The 17,076-nt window shown below is 34.4% G+C and overlaps 1 protein-coding gene across 4 annotated transcripts in view; it reads left to right on the forward strand.

The window, feature by feature from the left end:
• Positions 1-17,076, forward strand: part of LOC106883669 (uncharacterized) — a 313,977-nt gene that overhangs the window by 227,985 nt on the left and 68,916 nt on the right. For 3 of the 4 annotated variants that reach the window (XM_052970057.2, XM_052970058.2, XM_089356372.1), the window contains one exon: positions 2,971-3,051. The exons of the other annotated variant lie outside the window; for it this stretch is intronic. The gene's annotated coding sequence lies outside the window, so the exon portion shown is untranslated. The remainder of the gene's footprint in view (positions 1-2,970; positions 3,052-17,076) is intronic. 4 annotated transcript variants of the gene reach the window in all.

The following is a 17,076-nucleotide window of genomic DNA, read 5'->3' on the forward strand; positions in this document are numbered from 1 at the left end:
GTAACTCAAACTCGTATATAACACGTAACTGGCACTGACTCCAACTGAGAACTCATACAACAACTCTACTACTACTGACCTCCTACAACGACTGACTGTCTGACTTTTTAGGGGCACCGTCATACCACTTTGTCACGTGGGAAGGGGAGTACCATTTTCACTACATTTCCCCTTTTAGTTTGTTTTTTTCTCCTTGGGAAGCAAGTAATTTTATTTTACTTTATTCATCTCTCTACCCTTTTTAAAGTGTTTTTTTTTTCAACTTAATAATTGTTTTTCTTTTTCATGCCTATTTGTAGGAACTCTATTCTTCCTCTGGGTTTGGTAACGGATAACTGTGTTCGACTAAAGTGTCATTTAATCCAGTTGAAAAGTCCGCACACACTCTTTGTTTATTCTTTTTCTTTCTTTACATAAACTGCCAGTGCTGCCCAGTTTGAATAGTCGCCTCTTTCATTTATATCTAGACTTTCAAGTCTTTCCATCTCTTTCTTGACCTGGTCCGACGCTGCAAACAACATGTTCCATTTGGACCTTAAAACAGGCAGCTTACCTTTTCTGTTAACGCGATCTTCTCTTTTGTTTTAGTGCAACATACCTAATGGGAATATCCCACATTTTAAATAACTCCGTGCATTCTCTGCCAAACACGTTCAGTTATTTTTTAAACACATAAATGACTGTCCTTTTCACCCCGAAAATTACATTGTAAATGCATTCGTCGATGAGATAGAATTTCTTTTTAGTTACCCCAGATGCCATTTTTATTTGGTTTAGATAATTTCGGTTTACCGATTTGCCTCCATGTTTCCTCATTTATGATAGTGATGTCACTCCCTGTGTCTATTTTTATTTTCACACTGGTGATTTCGATTCTCACCTTGATGAAATTTTTGTTCGTGGTACAACTTTTTTTCTCTGATGACAAAGTATTTATATTTTCTCCTTTGGTCCAATCTTTAGTCATTTTAGTTCCCCAGTGCAATTTAATGTGCCCTGTGTTACCATAACAAAAACACTTTCTTTTATGAACGGACACTCTTTTCTCAGGTGCCTACCACTGCATATCGTACTTGTTGTATATCGTGTTTTTTGTAAAACATTTCATCTGTCTTCCGACTCTCCACATTGATTTTATCTGTAAGCAATCTCTTCATTGGATTTCTTCTGTGTCGTGCTTTACTTTTAATATCATATCGTACTCTTCTGACAATTTCTGGAGAGTTATATCCTGGTTAATTTCCAGCTTTGCGAGAATTTTGGTTCTGACTTCTGCGTCCGTTTTAGCCGTAAGCCTCTAAGCAAAATTCAAGCACTTGGGCGAGTCTGGAGTTAGTTTATCCAATTTAAATCACTCGCACTCTCTGTTCACTATACCTGCATATGTGGTAAAATCTCAGTCATTGATTTTCTCGGTTTTCAAATACTTCCAACGTTTGATGAACAACGATGTTTTTTTTCACTAAACCTATATAAAATGTCAATTGTGTCCGTAAAATCTATGTCAGAAACTTTTTTAAGCAATTTTAAGTTACAATATTTCTCATGCTCTATCGTCTATAATTTCCTCAGAATTAGGCACATTCTCATTTCAGCCTTCAAGTCTTGGCATTCTTTTTCGAAAATTTGTTCAAATCTTCGGTAATATGCCCCGAAGATGGCTCCTTCTTCCGGGTCATATTTAAATTCATTTATTGAATTCACTATATGATCTGGCAAAAACGTATTTTTCGATTTTATTACCAACTTTTATTACCAACATTAGTTATAGCATTTGTTGCTGTAACATTTTTTGTTGTTCTTGTTCTTCTTTTAGTTGTTGCTGTTTTTGCAACTCAATCAGAACCTCTAACACGTTTTCCACAATTTTACGAATTTTTCGTAAAATATGTACAACAAAAATATCTATTGTTCCTTCGTCGAGTTTTTTATTTCTCCATGTGAAAGTTTTTTCAGCGTCGTCCGCGTAGATTGTGATTTTTCACGGGAAAAGAATTTTTCAACGTTGTTCGCGTGAATTGTTTATATCCTCGTTGCCACTGTTATAATGTGATCCCTCGTCAACTTGTATGTTATCATGGGCACTGTAATATTCTTGTCACCATTATTATGTCATGGTGGTATTCCGCGTCTTATCTTTGACTCGGCTTTTTTGCTATCACAGATAGCTCCGCAAGTCAATGACTTTGTAACTCGAACTCGTACATATCACGTAACTGACACGGACTCCAATTGAGGACTCGTACAACGTCCTCCTACAACGACTGTCTGATTTTATAGTGTTACAATAAATTCATTTCCTGGTTGTTTGAATGATATTGAAGAAATTGTATAGACTTCCCCAATTGTCACCTATTTTTGCCAAAATATTTGCAGCTTCAAATTCAACTTATGTATATGCCATGGCCGAGAGATATGACAAGCAAATCTCACTTAAGCAAGAGACTTTTTTTGCTATGAGATTACGATATGAGATTTCAAAAGAGCTGTGCAAAAAGAAAATATTTTAAAATATTTTACAGCTTCGCTTCAAGTATTTTACTTCTAGATCCTTTGTTAGGAAGCAAGCCAAGTATCAATAAGGTTTCACCTATGGGCGTCTCGTATTTTCGCCTATCTAGGACATATCTATTACCATCTTTTTTTCCTTTTCAGAAGTGAGGTATGTTTTGATGGATATTTTTCTCCTTATGATTGGAGGATGAAAAATTATATTGATCCCCTCGTGTATTTGATACCGAACATTATTGACTATAAGACGAGAATATGTTTTTCAAAGTGTCTTTCTCGCAAAACAGATGATTTGAGTGAACTGTAATAGGTCATTTGACTTTTTCACTACTGGGTACACACATTTCCAGGGGTATTTTTATATTGTACCATATACGTAAAGCATCAAAATATTCTTATTTAATTTAAAAAGAATAAAACATTAAGATGCTTTTTTTAAATCTGTCATTTATATTTCAGGGTGTTTCGACAGTCGTTATAGAAGTATTTCGTAATAAATCTATCCTCCAGGGATGTTAATACTTCGAATCTGACCAAACGGTAAGTATTATTTTGAAAAATCCTTTGGATATTACTGATCGAATTAATGCTAGAATAAACCATCAGTTATCCTTTACACTAATTACAAAACAAACTGTGTACACAATAAACTGCTTCATATTGATGTTGAAAGCGTGAAACGATCATGGTTTTCACAAAGGGATTACTGACGTAAATGTAGTGAAATAATTACATCTGGAAATCATAAGCCGGTCACGCCTAGAATATATGCAAATATTCTTAACACGCTTGGCATTCGTTTGTGATAAAATGTAAAGGAAGTAGCAAAAAATTGCTATTGTTCTAGTGCTAAAAATATAAGCTATAAATAATGCAGAACGGTAAATTACTCACACATAACACAAGACTAAGTACAGATAATAGTATGCTGATTGTATTTTACGTATAAAATTATTTTCTCTCTCTCTCGCTCTCTCTCTCTCTGTCTCCCTGTCTCTCTGTCTGTCTGTCTGTCTCTTTCTCTCTCTCTCTCTCCCCTCTCTCAACACTAACACACGCACATTCACGTTTACGAGTTAGTTAGTGGTATCTTGGAAAAGTAATATGGAATGAGCACATGAAAGAAAGATCTTCAAACGTCAAGATGATTAGAAAATCGTATAAGGAACGTGGGTGGCATATATCATATAACCAGCTGAGATAGAATGTTGTGGATTTGTGAAGAGACGCAGTAAATCGTGTCCGGCTGGAACCAGGCATAGGAAGGACTGTAAAGTGATGATTCATGGAAGAAACAAATGTCTCATCACATATTGGCCGATGTGAGACGAATATTTCAGCTAAGAACAAGGAAAAAATGATCAGCTATGAGTAAAATAAAAATAATTGGTGCATAGTTAGAGTGCATATATATTCAGAAAGCTTTTTGTAGTGTCTCCACTGACGAAGAGAGAGGGTGTGCACTACAGTGGGAACCCAAACAACATGGACATTCCTTGGTAGCATCAATACTACTTGGCTTCTCTAAGAGGAGGGATAGTATCGAAAGTTGGTTCAATTGTTCTAAATTTCATTCGGTATATGAAGGGAGTGCTCCGCAGAGCTTTATGTATAGAACTTACTATATGTAGATGCTTATACTCTTAGCACTTACCTAATAATTTTTGCAGTTTCTTGGGAAGTGTCACTTTCGGTGAAATAACATAGAACAAAAACATTTTCAACAATATTGAGCAATATGATGCTCGTCACGAAAACCGCACCGATCTTTTATATAAAGACCATGCATCTCAAACCAGTATTTAGTAGAAGTCAGTGGAATATATAGGCGCTAATGCGTATTTGCAGCGACTGAACCCTTAAAAATGTCGTGGATGGCTTTAACACACACAAATTCACAAACACGCACACAGGCGGTCACACAGGTGTACACACACAACCATATGCATACGCATGCACACGTACACACATACGAACACATCACTATTTCTCTTACCTTTTCTTCATAGCAAGCGCACATTTACATAGAGGCTTACATACACACAAGCTTAATACCAATTCTCATACGGACTCAGTGTACACCTTGAAGAAAGAGGACAAATCATTGAAGAGTTCACAAGCAAGCATCCGATAAAGTATTTAACCGGCACATGAAAGAAACGATCGGTTAGTTAGTTGGTTAAATATTTAATCAAATAGCTAACAATAAATGAATGATATAGAACCAGTTTGTGTGTTATAATTATTGGCGTAATGACCCTCCCAAGACACGAAACGTGAAACCAATTGAATAAGTATTTGCATAGATAAAATATCCAATGTTTGTCGTGTTTTATTTTTGTTCGTTGAATAATTCCTAAAATAGTTGTAAAATATCAACAGCAAAATATATGCTTCTAAACTGTAGCCTTACTTGGATTTGGAATATTGCAGTCAAGGTTTTAGATGCTACAATTTGTGGTCGTTTCCCTCTGTGCTCATAATTTTTATTATCTCCAACATCGGGCTCTATCTTGAGATTCAATTAACTCCATCTTCTTTTGCATCGGCTGAGAAACATAATCAATTGGTAACGCAAAACTTAGTAATTCAACACTGCAATTCTGACCATGTCGCTGTCTAATTTTCCATAATATTCATGATATGCTAAACACACAAGTATTACTTTACGTTGTACTTTGTTTCACCCTCTGAGAACTTAATTTCTTAAATGTGTACAGCAAATGTAGGTTTTGTAACTTGCAATAAACCACTGAAGTTGAATTAATATAAATGTGTTCAGTAAGTGTTTTAGTATTATACGTCAGGTCATTTAGGTTACGTAGATGACCTGAAGTAGTGTCCACAAAACGCAAGACTACTTCAAAATTATTTGATTATCAGTTTTTTTCTTTATAGTTGTTTAGAATACACGCAGTAAACCAATCTTAGATACTGTTCTAGATAACTATTTTTAGATGATCGCTGTATAATAGGAATATATGATTTAGTGTAATCCGTTATATCTATAGTGATGTTTCAGAATTGTAATAAGCAGGAGACTTGCTCCTTAGATATCCAGAAGCATAAAAAAAGGAGGAGAGTCATATGTATACTCTTTTGGAATATTTGAATTCTAGTACATTGTTTAAATTCTTTTCATAAAAGCTTATTTGCTTCAAATTCATTTCCAATCAGATCTATCTCATCCTGGTTGAAAATTTGTTGCAATGTGTATTCTTCTTGGTCACTATATTTGCAGCCAACCTGGAGAAGTACCAACAGTTTTTTTGTCGTTATTTATAAACGCATCTGTTATCTGCATGTTATAAACGTCTGAGTTATTCTTCAGAAAAAACACAGCTCAAATATAATTTGCTGCAACTTCTTCGATTTCAGCAATCCAACTCGAATTTCTGTTAGACTTCAAATTCAGTTTCTAATATAATACATGTTTGATATTTCGTGCATAAAAGCATCAGTATTTACGCTGCATAATTTGCCGTACTTAAAACAGGGTTAAAGCGAAGTATAAATGCTTGCAAAGCGAAACTCCAAAAGGTGTACATTTACCACCCCGCATGTCAATAAAAGAATAACATCCTAGCTTGCATCTGGTTGCTTTCGTAACAATTTTACATTACCTCTACAGTTTACATTTCTCCCAATTTATTACAATTTTCATTTCATACCTTATCGAAAACAACATACAGTGAAACGTGGTAATAGAAATCGTTATATACATCAGAGAATTTAGAGCAGCATACGAGAATTGTAAGTGAATTAACAAACCCTACTTTAGATGTGTATTAAATTATTTTTCTTAAAAAATGTCTTTCTATAATTTTTAGTGTATATTTTACACTTTAAGTATTGACGTCTTCTTAAAGAGTACAAGATTATTATGTAGACGGCTTTCATAGGAAGATAGCATCTTCTATGACGAACATAAAACATGAGAAGCTGCATGATTAGTAACTTTATACATCACTATGTAGTATGTAAGTTCCATTTTAGTGAATGTAAGATAGCAATAGATTGCAAGACGTAGAAAGAAAAAATATACAAATATACACACACACATACACACAGCTGCACCTCTTTCTATGGTTGCCAATGCATTATGTCATTAACATTATTACGGAAAGGGACTTATCTGTTCAACACAATGCACAATGAGAAAAGCTGTTGCCTATATAATACATACATTGTTCTCTTGATTGAACAACTTTGGATTCACATAATTCAAGTTTTCTTCTCATTCTTCAATTCCATTCTGCTGGAAGGAGAGAAAATTTTGACTAATTTCTTTGAACCATATTCGATGAGATTACGCAAGTTTATTCATTACTGCGTGTTAGCACTAAAGGGCATCAAAGGAATATTGAAACATCAACATATAATTTTGGATTATTGTACCATTGTAACGATCAAGATATCACAACCATTTTTAAATGATGCATAAATCAGCTGGATGAATATTTTTCAGCAGGCATTTGATTTGTAGCGTAGGAAAACTCCCCTTCTGCAATTATCTAATTAGAATTTAATATATTGTTTCTAACATTATCTTGTTATATTGTTTAGTTGTATCTGACATGTTACAATACTTTTGTATAGTTTCTAATAACTGATAAATATGATAACATGTTAATATCTTCCCCGACACTGCTTCACTAAGAACTACTCCAGTTATCCTCAACATCAACAGGATTGTGTGTAACCAATGTACATGAGTATGCAAGCAGAATTTAGCATTTTGCCTCGATACAGCAATCTTCCTAAAGCAAACTGATGTTATTGATATATAAATTAAGATTTGTTGTCAAAGCCATGCCCTCAATACTATGATAAACAGCATTTTGTCATGACCTCAATGTCCTTTTTGGAGTGATATTTTTGAATATATGTTCCTTATCTATGGCTGAGAAATGAGAAGAATGTGACTGATCGTTAAAACATGTTTAGAGAAATGATATAGGCCTCCTCGTTACATTGTATATTATACGTTGATTGTCTGGTTTAAATCTTCACGAGCAGCAGAAAAATATAACATAAAATGGAATTTCACTCAAAATTGTTATACATTTTGTTGTGTCTAGGGAGAGTCATTACGGCAATATTGATATTGCCCTCAATGCTTCAATTCCACTCCTTTATTATTAGTCAATTGGTTAAATATCTATCTAACTAACTACTTGATCGTGTGTTTAATTTATTAGTTAAACAGTCAATAACGTTTTGCTTGTGAAAATACTTTTATTGCCACCCGCAACATTTTCGGTGACTTTTCCTTTGGTCCATTCCATAAAGAATCTTGTAAACGAAATACAAAATCCCAAATTGCTATAGATTCGCTCTATATCTTACGATTAGCTATAAAAGTCAAACAGAACTTTCTCTCCCTTTCACATCTCTCTCTCCCTCTTTTTTCTTCTCTCTCCTTCACACTCAAACATAAGGCAAGGCCTGAAATCTTTTTGTCTTCACTGCAAATAAATATACTTATTTCCCCTAGTGACGAATTGCTAATGACGCAGACCATCACCAATTTCTTTACATCCTCGCGTTCACTGCAGAGGTTGAGGACTGCTAATACTGATTGGCTAGTTCTCATACCCGAATACTATCTTATTGCATTTCTCATCATAATCTCTATCTAACGACTTCAACTTCTGTATGGTATATGATTTTTCGTGCGTATTTACTCATATCAATGCTATGTCTTTGTTCCTGATACATACATACATACATACATACATGTACATAAATATATATATATATATATATATATATATATATATATATATATATATATATATATATCATAAATATAAGGGATTAGCAATTGAGTTGCTTCTCCAACATACTGAAAATTCAGAAACAGCAGTCAAAGAACTACTGATTCTAAACTACAAATTTTTCTCTAAAACAGATGGCGATATTTATGGCACACATAGAACAAAAAACCGGAGGGAAAAGCACAAAGAAAACAAGCCTTTAGTTAATTGGGTACGAATCGTTTCATGGTTAAGCGAACGAAAACTTCACTATTCCAATCTTCAGCCCAAATATTCTGATAAATTTGAAAGTGTCTCTAAAAAAATTCACGGTAATCCTTGGCCATGCGGCACCAAAAATCAACGATAAGAAAGGCACTTACGAATTCATCGGCTAGCGAGTTCAGGCATCCCACCCCAAAGAAATCCATTCCATGTGCGCCACAAATAGTCCTGTATGAAAAAAAAATTGTTAATTGGCAAAATTGTTAATTGTTAATTCTATTATTAATTGACGATTGGCAAAATTGTTAATTGTTAATTCTATTATTAATTGACGATTCCCTGCCCTCATTTCTTGTATATATATATATATATATATATATATATATATATATATATATATATATATACACACATATGCATGTGTGCGCGTGTTTGAGATTATGTGTGTGTATATATATATATGTATTAGATATTCATACATATAAACATACATGCACATTTGTATATATATATATATATATATATATATATATATATACATATATATATATATATGTTTGTATATGCGTAAGTGTGTATGTATGCACGTAGTTACGTCTATGTGTGTGTATGTGTGTGGGTTGCGTATGTGTCAGTGCATAGTTAAATATTTCAGCAATGAATCATAGAACGAGACAAATGACTCTATACTCGGAAATTAATGTCTACCGTACAGCTATTCATAAAGCAAAAACAGATGAATTTATAAATAAATAAAAAATTGTCTTGGCCAAAAATGAATATAAGCAAAATTTTTCGATGAATGCAACAGCGAAGAACAAATAACAGAATTACGAATATTATAATATATATAACAATACCAATAATTATATAATATGTAATCATTGGCAATATAAAATGTTAAATCATCTTGAAGTAAGTTGGAATTATGCCTTAGGAAGATTTCTGTTCGGTTCTTTGATTGATTGGTTTGTTGATGAAAATGTTGTCTACACTAATGATTTGAATGATCTGGTGCTGGCAGTTTTGAATCGTTAGTATAATATTTGTTGTCTTTCTACAAGGTGAGGTCTGTAATGGTTGTGATGGAACTGTTAGTATTCCTTAAGTGTGATGTAAATTGTGATGGTAGGTGTGACTGTAGTAGTAATAGCAGTAGTTGTTTTGATTGTGTTGGTAGAGTGCTCTGGAAGTTTCAGGTAGTAGTATTAGAGATGGCTTTAAGAATTGTGATGATAATAGTGTTGTGTTACTGATTAAGGTGCTGACGGAGGTTCTAAACCTAACAGAATCAGAAATGAATGGTAGGTGATGATGATGATGATGATGAAGATGATGATGATGATGATGATGATGATGATGATGATGATGATGATGATGATGATGATGATGATGACGATGATGATAGCGATGTTGGTGTTGGTGATGTTTGTGGTGCTTGTGATGGTAGCGATAATGATGATTTTGCTGGTCATCAATGCAATTATAATGATAACTCCTTGAAGCTGTTTAATTCAACCAGCCATTTGGATGAACACATTTTCAACAGAGTAATTCTGATTTCTTAGTGTTTATATCCGTTTAAACATAATCCGGCAAAGAGAGTAAGTGTTAGTTACACGACAGTTGACAAAGTGTACAGCATGCAGTCTGAAATTTTTTTCTCGTCTGTGAAATTATTGTTGTTTGCTGGTTATTCTTCGCTGAGCACACCTATATTATTCAAATTTTCTCCAACTGTGACAATCCCGCCACTGTTTTAACTATGGTAATGTATGATTTGAGGGAAATTTAACGGGTAACATGTTGAGCCTTCCTCGTTGGCTCTTAATCTGAGAAACAGGCATGAGCACCTGAATGGTATCGAAAAAGGAAGTTCTATCTTATGATGTCCGAGTTAAGTCTCATTTATTTGAAAAAAAGACATCGTAAGCGGGGCCATCTTAGCACATCTCTTCACTGTCGCGCAAATCGCTGCACTGGGTCCTAAAGATTTGAACCTCTAGACTGTGAGGAACACCGGGAGGCTGCCCAGTCGGCCTATGCCTTAAAACAACACTGGTCTTGAGATGAAAACTGATTATTGTACTTTCGTTTTGCAGTGGAGATGATTGCATATTAGTCGGGGAATATGCCTTATAGAATCATACTGGGTTCAAACACACACTGGCGCACACTGTTTGTCATTTTACACTATTTTTTCAAGGTGACACGGTTCAAATTTGATCTACTTTCTGCTATGTCGCTATTTTTAGCTTTACTTAGAACTTGTATTAAAGATATTTTTGTCCGGTCAGTTATAATTTATTACAAAATAAATGAAATTTGTTTTGCCGTATTCTTTACTTTTATTCATATCAACGCGTAATTTTAGAAGCACAAATCATGGAAGCACTGTAATTACAATGGAATTAAATGATTTGATGCAGTAATTTGCTAATGCAGTTCAATAAAGTAGTGCATGAATTGAGAAGAGCCAGGAACGTAAAAATCAACGAACTGTAACTTCTCACTGAAATATATTGCATTATTGATAATTTATTGCTGATTTCATCACACTATAGCAGTATTACCAATTGCATTAAATATTCGGAACAAAGTTTTCAAGCAATCATTACATGAACGTGTTAATATTTTTAGATATCTGCTTCAGAAATACAGTGTAAAATTACAATATTGATAAAAATTAACTTTAAACTCGAAATATGTTGATAGTTGTAAATATTTATTATAATGTAATAGGATTTGCATATATTACAGAATGATTGAATATATAATTGGAACACTGGCGGACAGGTACTATTGCTGGCATTATTTTGTAACACTTTATTTCTAGCTATACACGTTGACAGTGATGATATGACGGGCGTATATTTCTAATTTTATTTCAGTGCTATCACGATATCAGAAAGATAGTTTGATCTAAAATGTTCAATCACCTAAAACTCTAAATATTGTATTAAGACATATTCGGGTTTATTTATTTATCTTTAATGCTAGTACATCAAGCAATTGTTCATATCTCACCGGTATAATAAACTGAACATGAAACTGATTTCATCAGTTACTTAGCACCGGAAGGACGTCGAAATAAACTGAGTAGTATTTTTATAATGGTCAGTTTTATTCCAAACCATGCCCATTATACAATAGTTAATAATTAAACGTCTAAAAATCTTAGCTAATTGATAAAAAATTTACTTCGAGAGAAAATTCAACGACAGAAATAAGCTTCAAGTAAAGTTGAAATGATTAAATACGAATTCATAGAGACGACACCAAGGTGTACTACTTTAACTAAGCATAAAAATAACGTTGTAATAAAACTCAAATTTGCAACAAAATACCAAAGCTGATTTTCAAGTCAAAATAAAGCAAAATTAGAACCAGAAATACCAGTAGTTGTAGCTTGAAATGCAACTATCTGTAGTGTCGCTCATTAAAAGAATTCTTTCATTATCAATTTCAGTTGATATGAAACTACATAAGGCAACATGCACAGAATATATAGATGTTATGATTCTATCGTTACCGAAATGTGAGATGCAAGGCACATTTAATATCCAAGTGATTGTTTAATTTCTATATAGTAAACGAGACGATAAAATTATATATGCGAGATTTAGTGCAAATCAGTGTAGAGTACTTAATATTGGTTTCAAATTTTGTCACAAGGCCAGTAATTTCGAGGGAGGATCTAAGTCAATTACATCGGCCAAAATTCTTCGGCAGAATTTGAGCTAAGTGTAGACAGGGGAAATACTGCTAAGAAATTTGGCGAGACGTACTAAAGATTCTGCCAGCTCGCCGACGTAATAATCCTTTCTACTATAGGAACAAGGCCTGGAATTTGTGGGGAGGGTACTGGTCGATTACATCGACCTCAGTCATTCACTGGTACTTAATTTATCGTTCTCGAAAGAAGGAAAGGCAACGTAGACCTCGGCGAAATCTGAACTCTGAACCTAGCGACAGGCAAAATGCCGCTAAGCTTTTTGACTGGTGTGTTAACGATTCTGCCAGCTCGCCGCCTTAATTCTTTCTACTACAGGCACAAGGCCAGAAACATTTGGGGAGCGGATAGTTGATTGCATCGATCCCAGTTCTCAGCTGGTACTTATTTTATCGATCCCGAAGGTATGAACGGCAAAGTGGACCAAGGTGGAATTTTAACTCAGAACGTAAAGATAGACAAAATGTCGCTAAGCATTTCTCCTGGCGTACTAACGATTCTGTCAGCTACGATTCTGTCAGCTTGCCGCCTTAATAATAACAGCAATAGTAATAACCATAGTAATAGCAACTGATATGTACGCTTTGGGCTTAAGTTTCATGTGTTTATTCTGTAGCCTTTTTTGTTTTGTTCTTTTTTTTATTTTTCTTATTAAATGAATATAGACTGTTTCAGAGAAATAATGTTCCTGTGCCTGCCGGTGTATTTACAATGTTCCTATAGTATACTCTCATTTTTAATTTCGAGTTTTTTATTATTAATACTATCTTATGAGCTTATGATTGCTTTGAATGAATGCTCTGTTCCGACTCATATATTGAACAATAAAAAAAAAAAGGAGAAAAATGCAAATTGAGTCACCAATTTTACAGGAACAATTTAACTTTTTATTAGATTATGTAAGGAGGAATATTGAAGACTTCATAATGTATGACTCAAACTGTTACATTCTCAATACTAGCATATATATTTATAGATGCGCGCGCGCGCACACACACACACACACACACACATAGAAACACACACACTCACACACACATACATATACAGTCATGTGCCTGTATGCGTTTGTGTGAACGATTCTTGTCTGTATACATGTGTGTGTGTGTGTGTGTGTGTGTGTGTGTGTGTGTGTGTTGTTTGCGTATGTGTGCGTGCGTGTATGTTAGTGTATAATTCTGTTTAAGATAAAAAGAAGAATGCTGAAGTGCAATAGACATTGTATATTTCTATTGCCTAAGAGAAAGTGCCGCGAATCATATACCGTTCACTAAACAGAACCACTCAATCATTTAGGTTTATTTGCAATTCTACTGAACACACATTAATATTCTGCATTTACTTATTAACAGGAAAAAGAAGTGGAGTTTCTTATGTAATATAGTATTGATACCAATACTTAATCAACAGTTGTAATTTACTTCTCCTTAGTAATGATGTAATTCAGACTCCTGAATTATTTGAAGTCATTTAGAGAATTCTCAAAATCTAGTTTTTCATGTGTTTCGACTAAAAACAGTCCTAAAGTACGCTTGAATCAAGTTTCCATGTCTGATAAAAACACATGGATGTTTATTTGTTGTTTGTTTTTTACATTCCATGGTTACGGAATTTATTTTGAACCCACAATGTCAAACCTTATCAATCCGATGCTCTTATGTGGTCCAAGAGGATACTAAACGCTAATGTCTTCTCTAGTCTAAAACCCCTTTAAACTCACACTAGACTAGAGGCTTCATTCTCGTTAATCTCAGCATATCTGTAGATAATTTTTTGCCTGTTACAATATATTTCGAAGAGGCAATGTTATCATCAACCTCGTGGCTGTGTGGTGAGTAGCTTGCATACCAACCACATGGTCCTGGGTTCAGTCCCACTTCGTGGCACCTTGGGCAAGTGTCTTCTACTATAGCCTCGGGCCGACCAAAGCTTTGTAAGTAGATTAGGTAGACGGAAAATGGAAGAAGCCCATCTTATATGTATATATTATATATGTATGTGTGTGTGTGTGTATGCTTGTGTGTCTGTGTTTGTCCCCCAACATCACATTATAACCGATGCTGGTGTGTTTACGTCCTCGTAACCTAGCGGCTCGAAAAATGACCCCAATAGAATAAGAAGTAGGCTTACAAAGAATAAGCTCTGGAGGCGACTTTCTCGACTAAAGGTGGTGCTTCAGCATGGGTGCAGTCAAATGACAGAAAAAATAAAAGAATAAAAGAATACCTGACCAGGGATACTGAAAGTTGTCCTGGTTGGCCCCACGCACCCACTTCACACACCCACAACAGACCAGCCTGTCGATTCTCGCCGGTGTCCAGAGCTCCATGAGAATATCATTGCACAGTGTCTCATCCTCACTTCATTTCGGACGAAATACCTTGCGTAATTTATTCCAGCACTGTGCATTCTGAGTTCAAATCCTGCTGAGGTTATTTTTGCAGCCACTCTTTTTTTCGGAGACATAAAATAAAATCAAGTAAAATACCACTCCATGACTTCAATTTCTGAGGCTACTAATGTGCAGACAAGTGGTGAGGTTTTCGTTAATCATCTCCTTATATATAGATTTCAAATTTTGGCACAAGGCCAGAAGGGATGAATCGATTATATCAACCCCGGTGTTTAACTGGTACTTTTTTTATCGAACCCCAAAGGAAGAACGGCAAAATCGACCTCTACGGAATTTGATCTCAGAAATGTGAAGACGTTCGAAATAGTGCTAAGCATTTTTCCTGGCATGCTAATGATTCTGCCGGGTTACCGCCTTAATCTCCTTATATACATGTGTGTGTAGCTGGATATATACGCATATATCTGTCTCTGTTTTATACGGATAAACACGCTAACAGAGATACAGGCATATAGACAGACACACACGAACACAAATATATGTAGACGTTCACGCACGCAATCATGCCATCACTCCCACACACATACTTCTATTCTGAATTCTCTACGGTGAACTAATTAAGAATATAATTGCAAAGATATTCCTATCCGACAGAGTGATGTAAAAATCAATCCAAGTAATATTGGTGATTGGTGGAACGTACCCATCAAAATTTCTTCCAAATGTAAACCCAAAACGTCGGATATAGTAATTGGAGTGATACAATAAAAGTGTTTTCTGCCATAGAGGTCAGGTTTCACCCGGATATGAATATCTTCGGAAATCAAAGAGCAAGATGATAGTTTGGACAACTGTTTTGAAACCTTCGGCTTCTATATCCATAATAAAAATGGATGCATTTGCTTTGGTTGATAAATGCCTAAATAATTATCTAGAAAGGGTTTTCAGAAAAAAGAACCAACCCATTAAATCTAACATTAAAATCCGTAAGCGGAACAATACAAATTCGCAAGACTTTACTAAATTTCAATATATGACTTTTTTTTGCGTTTTAGTTACTTGCATTCCGATGAAAGAGATCTGTATCTTTGTTATATACCAGTTCCTTTCTTAGCGGAAGACACTGAATAATTAAAAATATAACACACATACATACACATACACACACATTTGCACGCGCGCGCACACACACACAGAGAACATGAACAAGAAAGAAGAAAAGTCGTAACATCTTTGACTGAGGATTACACCAAACGTTACCAATTATCGTTTCTACTGTGCCAGCATATTTAGATATAGACAAAAATGGTATAAAATGCCAATCAAACCAATATTTCAGAAAATTTATCCTAACACAAATATATTAATGTAACCTAATGTACGTTAAATTCAAAACGAACTCAAAATAATGTCTATAATATACAGACGCATTAAAAAGGAACGTTAAAATGGAATATAAAATTCTAACAAAAGCCACTTTAAAATTTAAACTCATGATGGCGTCAGTAATAAATTCTGCGTCACGATATTTAGTTATGTAGCTATTTATGTATGCTAAAAGATTTAGAAATATTATGCTAATCACATTATAGCAAATACATTTGTAATTAAGGTGCTATTCACTACTGAAATATTTATGAAAATGTTATTTTGGACCATTTGAACGTAAATCTAGCCTTGCAATGTGATAATTTTAATTTCGAAGAACCTGATTAATGTATTTACTCTCGGCAAAGATCTCAATTTAAATTACCAGTATTGTACGATGGAGCGTAACTAATAACTAGTTACTTCATATCGTAGTTAATGTTTCTGTCTTTTAAATCCCAAATGCATTTACTAAGATTCTAAGGATTACATTACCGCGTAAACTTAAATTAAAACGAACTGTTATGTAATCTAGATTTCCAAATTGTAGCATAAAAACCTGTGTAATAATACGTGCGATTCCCTACGATTATTATACATAGATATATTCTTTTCTTCATTTTCTAAAGCACATAACATTGTTTTTAAACTACAAAGTCGTTTATTCACTCGAATGTAGTACTCATGGTTAAAATAAATACTGATTCTGTTCTCGGAATTAGGTTCTAAACGAAGATTATTCTCACTATTATCACCAATATTATTCCTAGATATTATTCTTAAGATATTATCAATTTCACTGATGGAATTACCTTCACCAGTTGTATCAAAAATTACTAGAGAAAAATTAGCATTAGAGTTTATCTTAAAACTATGACTTGGTTGGAATTGAGTTGTTCTACATCAGTTAGAAAGCAATTGGAAGTACGTGGCTTAGTGACTAGCTGTTGAACACATGACCATAAAATTGTTTTCAACTGGGCGACGCGTTGTGTCTTTGAGAAAAACATTTCATTTCATGTCGGTGCAGCCGACTCAGCCGGCAAATATGAGTAATCCTGAAATGGAAGGGTGTCCCGTCCAAGTGGGGAATTTATAAGCCACGCCATGGAAACAGGGAAACTGGC

This window comes from Octopus bimaculoides, chromosome 8, assembly GCF_046866305.1.
Source record: "Octopus bimaculoides isolate indiv1 chromosome 8, ASM4686630v1, whole genome shotgun sequence".
Taxonomy (NCBI): domain Eukaryota; kingdom Metazoa; phylum Mollusca; class Cephalopoda; order Octopoda; family Octopodidae; genus Octopus; species Octopus bimaculoides.